Below are 5,221 nucleotides of genomic sequence, written 5' to 3'. Positions count from 1 at the left end.
GAACGCTGGTCAGTTCAATGGACTACCCATGGAAGACCCTCACAGTCATTTGGACAATTTCACTGAGATAGTTGACAATTTCAAAGTTCATGGTATTTCGGAAGAAAACATGCGGATGCGGCCTTTTCCATTTTCCTTAGCTGGAAAAGCCAAAGAATGGAGGAGAACATTGCCCCCAAACTCCATCACCAGTTGGGAGCAATTGGCGGAACAATTTGTTACCCGATTTTTTCCCCAAGTAAACAAGCCCAAGTGAGGGCTGATATAGCTCTCTTTCAAATGTATGATGGAGAAAGTCTGTATGAAGCGTGGGAACGCTTTAAAGAGTTGATACGAATTTGCCCGAATCATGGAGTTTCTGATTGGGGCATCATTCACAGGTTTTATCATGGCTTAACTACACCATTGAAAGCAACTGTTGATGTAGCTGTAGGGGGAGATCTTTTGGACTTTACTTAACCAGAAACCTACCAGTTGCTGGAAAAACTTTCAAAAAACATATTTCATGGCCTTCCACACGACACGGTGCTCTTAAGAAAGCAGGAGTTCTTGAGCTAAGCTCAGCTGATGCTCTTTCTGCACAAATGGCTTCGCTCCAGAACACTATAAAAAACTGGAAGCCCATGGAACAGAAAAAAACAACTGAGCAACTTCTTTTGACTCAATCAAGTCAGAGTTGCGCCACTTGTGGAGGTCCTCATGAATATGAGGACTATAACAATCTAGCTGCTGTGTGCTATGCAGGAGGGTATGACAACAGCAACAGGAGCAATGACAACCATCAAGGGAACAATAACCGAGGCTGGAGGAATCAGAATAATGCTGGAGGTAGTGCGAGCCTCCTTTTCCACAGAGGTTGAAAAAGCAACACGAGGATAAGCAGTTTAGCCAGTTTCTTGACTTGATGAAACAACTTCACATAAATATCCCTCTAGTAGAAGCTCTGGAGCAAATGCCTTCATATGCAAAATTTATGAAGGACATTTTGTCATACCTGACTAAAATTCCTCCCAAACTAAAGGATCCTGGTATATTCACCATCCCGTGTACAGTTGGGAAGAACTATCTTGGTCGGGCACTTTGTGATCTGGGCTCAAGTGTAAATCTAATGCCAGCTTCCATCTTCAAGCAGCTTGACATAGGAGCAGCAAGACCAACCACAGTCACTCTTCAACTTGCAGACCGATCTATAGCCAAGCCAGAAGGAAAAATTGAGAATGTCCTTGTCCAAGTAGACAAGTTCATTCTACCAGCTGACTTCATCATCTTAGATTTTGAAGCAGATCAAGAAGTTCCAATAATTCTGGGCAGACCATTTCTGGCTACCGGTGATGCTATCATAAATGTCAGAAAGGGTGAACTTTCTATGAGTGTAAACGGAGAAGAAGTGAAGTTTAATGTCATGAAAGCAATAAGGTTTGATGAAGATAACACTGAGGAATGCTCTAGCATTTCGATCCTTGACTCGGTCATAAGAGAAGAACAGCAGGAGCATTTGCAGCCAGAGATAGGCATTAAGGACTTTGAAGAGCTGGAAGAATACCTTGCATCCATCAGTTTCCACCAACCCCAGGGAAGGAAAGAAAGGGTCTTTGAATCCTTAAACCGATCAGAGCAGGAGCAAAGACCGAAATTGCCTTCAGTAGAGCAACCACCTACCTTGGAGTTAAAACCCTTACCTGAACACCTGAAATATACTTATTTGGGTAAAGACAACACTCTCCCTGTGATTATTTCTTCTTTGCTAACCCATGAACAGGAACTTCAACTCACACAAAAGCTCAAAGATTACAAAGGAGCAATCGGCTGGACCATGGCTGACATAAAAGGAATTAGCCCAACAATTTGCATGCACAAGATTTTGCTCCAAGACCCTGACAGCTCATCTGTGGAGAATCAAAGGAGGCTGAATCCCAATATGAAGGAGGAGGCTGAATCCCAATATGAAGGAGGTGGTAAGAAAAGAAATCATCAAATGGCTTGATGCAGGTATAATCTATCCCATCTCAGATAGTAAATGGGTTGCTCCTGTGCAATGCGTTCCAAAAAAGGGTGGCATTACTGTAGTTGAAAATGACAAACAAGAGTTAATAGCCACCAAAAAAATAACTGGGTGGAGGATTTGTCAAGACTACAGGAAATTAAATAATGCTACCCGAAAGGATCATTTCCCCCTTCCTTTTATTGACCAAATGCTGGATCATCTAGCTGGGAAAGAATTCTTTTGTTTCTTAGATGGGTATTCGGGATACAACCAAATCCCGGTTGCTCCTGAAGACCAGCACAAAACCACTTTTACGTGCCCCTTTGGGACGTTTGCATTCAGAAGAATGCCTTTTGGGCTATGTAATGCCCCTGCAACTTTTCAGAGATGCATGTTTGCTTTGTTTACTGATTTGGTAGGAGAAGCAGTAGAAATTTTCATGGATGATTTTTCTGTCATTGGTTGCTCTTTTCCTACTTGCCTTAATAACCTTGAACAGGTATTGAAAAGATGTGTCAAGAGCAATTTGGTGCTGAATTGGGAAAAATGCCACTTCATGGTAAGAGAAGGCATTGTGCTAGGACACAAAATCTCAAGCAAGGGCCTCGAGGTGGACAAGGCTAAGGTGGAAGCAATTGAGAAGCTACCTCCCCTACCACCGTAAAAGGGATCAGAAGCTTCTTGGGACATGCTGGGTTCTACAGACGTTTCATTAAAGACTTCTCCAAAATCGCCAAACCACTTTGTGAACTTCTGGAGCAAGACAGGAAGTTCAATTTTGATGAAAAATGTTTGACAGCCTTCCTGGAGCTCAAGTTGAGGCTGGTGTCCGCACCCATCATTCAAAGCCCAGATTGGAGTCTTCCTTTTGAACTAATGTGTGACGCCAGCGACTTCGGCTTGGGAGCAGTTCTTGGGCAGCGAAAAGACAAAGTCTTCAGAACTGTTTACTACGCTAGTAGAACTCTTACTCTGGCACAAGCCAACTACACAGTGACGGAGAAGGAGATGCTGGCAGTTGTATTTGCATGTGACAAGTTTCGTTCATATCTAATATGTTCCAAAGTCACAGTCTTCACTGATCATTCAGCAATCAAGCAACTCTTTGCTAAGAAGGATGCAAAGCCAAGACTAATTAGATGGGTACTGTTGCTCCAAGAATTTGACCTTGAGATCAAGGACCGGAGAGGAAGTGATAACAAGGTGGCTGACCACCTATCTCGATTAGAGAGAGCAAGCCCACAAGAAGGAGATCATATCAAGGAGACATTCCCTGATGAGCAGCTTCTAATGATCGCTGAAAAACAAGCTCCTTGGTTTGCAGATATTGCAAACTACCTGGCTGCCGGAATCGAGCCATACCACTTGAATCACCAAGGGAGAAAGAGGTTCCATCATGAAGCTAAGCAGTATTTCTGGGACGACCCTTTGCTCTACAAAAGGTGTTCTGACCAATTACTTCGAAGGTGTATCCCTGAAGGAGAACAACAGAAAATACTGGAGCAATGCCACAATTCCCCTTATGGAGGACACTTTGCTGGAGCAAGAACAGCAGCTAAAGTGCTGCAGTCAGGTTTATACTGGCCCTCCTTGTTTAAAGATGCTAATGTTTTTGTTAAAAAATGTGACAGGTGCCAGAGAACAGGGAACATTACAAGAAAGCATGAAATGCCCCTTGTTCCAATAATGGAGGTTGAATTGTTCGATGTATGGGGCATTGATTTCATGGGGCCTTTCCCACCTTCCTTTGGAAACAAGTATATACTTGTTGCAGTTGACTATGTGTCGAAATGGGTAGAAGCTGTTGCTACCCCCACTAATGATGCCAGGAAAGTGCTGAAGTTCATCAAAAAGAATATTTTCACTCGATTTGGAACCCCTAGAGCAATTATCAGCGACGGGGGTACACACTTCGTGAACAAACAATTCCAATTGCTCCTGAAGAAATATGGAGTGCAGCATAAAATTGCCACCCCTTACCACCCACAGACCAGCGGGCAGGTAGAGGTGTCCAACAGGGAGATAAAAAAAATCCTGGAAAAGGTCGTAAACCCAGATAGAAAAGATTGGTCCAACAAATTGGATGATTCCCTATGGGCGTATCGAACAGCTTATCGAACGCCCATTGGCTGCTCCCCCTATAAGTTGGTGTTTGGAAAAGCGTGTCACTTGCCTCTGGAACTTCAACACAAAGCATTCTGGGCCATCACATTGCTAAACATGGATTCCAGAATGGCTGGGGAAAAGAGGTTGCTCCAGTTGGTTGAACTGGAAGAATTCCGGAGCAAGGCATATGAAAACGCCAACCTCTACAAGGAGCAGATGAAAAAGTGGCACGATAAAAAGCTTATCAAGAGAGAGTTAGAAGTTGGAGACAAAGTGCTGCTGTATCGATCCAGATTGAAACTGTTTCCTGGAAAGTTGAAATCAAGATGGGAGGGACCTTATGCAATCACTGAAGCACTTCCCAATGGAGCATTTGCCATTGCTCATGAAACATCTGGAGCAACGCTCAGGGTAAATGGACACAGACTCAAGAAGTATAATAGAGGGATCAAGGAGCATGAGAAACTAACTTCTCATCTCGATGACCCAGCTGAAGTCTGACTCAAGGAGCAACAAGTCGAGCTAAGACTATAAACGAAGCGCTACTGGGAGACAACCCAGATTTATTTCCACGTCGTTCTTTTTATTATTATTGTCTTTGTTTGAGAAAATTAATGTGCTAACCATTGCAGGAAGCTAGTTTTGGGGTTGCTCTTGAGCAACCTGATCCCAAAAGCAAGGAGCAACCAACACTTAGAATTTGATCCCTCAATGTGAAACCAAGTTCTAATTGGGCTGATCCACTTGCCCCTTTTAACCCAAGGGCCTGCAATGGGCCGCATGCGAAAAAAGAGAGAGAAAACCGAGTGGCGGAAGCAACGGAAGGATAATAGCTCCACGTCGTGCTGTCACATCCCTCCAATCAAGCGAGAGTAGCAGTTTCAAAAAGAAGAAACCGTCAGAGCAGAGGACAGTTGCTTTCCCCCAGGCATTTATGTGCAGCAGACGCTCTTCCACCCCATATCCGCCACTCAGCAAAGCCACGATCACCACCATACAGAGCGTTTTAACCTTCCCATCCTCTCCTTCGTTCCTTTATAAACACAGAACTACTATTTCATTCTCATAATCTTTTCTCCTTCAACCCACAAAAATCCAACCTTTACTCCCCACTCCATCCCTCCTACTCAG

General features: G+C 43.8%; 1 non-coding gene across 1 annotated transcript; it reads right to left on the bottom strand.

Moving 5' to 3' along the window:
* Nucleotides 1–251: 251 nt before the first annotated feature.
* On the bottom strand, nucleotides 252–356 carry LOC133285326 (small nucleolar RNA R71). Its single transcript, XR_009747991.1, has one exon. It is a non-coding gene; the product is annotated as a small nucleolar RNA R71 (small nucleolar RNA).
* Between the last annotated feature and the right edge of the window lie 4,865 nt (nucleotides 357–5,221).

Source organism: Gastrolobium bilobum, unplaced genomic scaffold (genome assembly GCF_033153095.1).
Source record: "Gastrolobium bilobum isolate Gb01-03AN ecotype WA unplaced genomic scaffold, APGP_CSIRO_Gbil_v1 utg16844, whole genome shotgun sequence".
NCBI classification, from domain to species: Eukaryota; Viridiplantae; Streptophyta; class Magnoliopsida; order Fabales; family Fabaceae; genus Gastrolobium; species Gastrolobium bilobum.
Note: the sequence above shows the minus strand (reverse complement) of the source record. Positions and strands in the feature narration are given on the sequence as shown.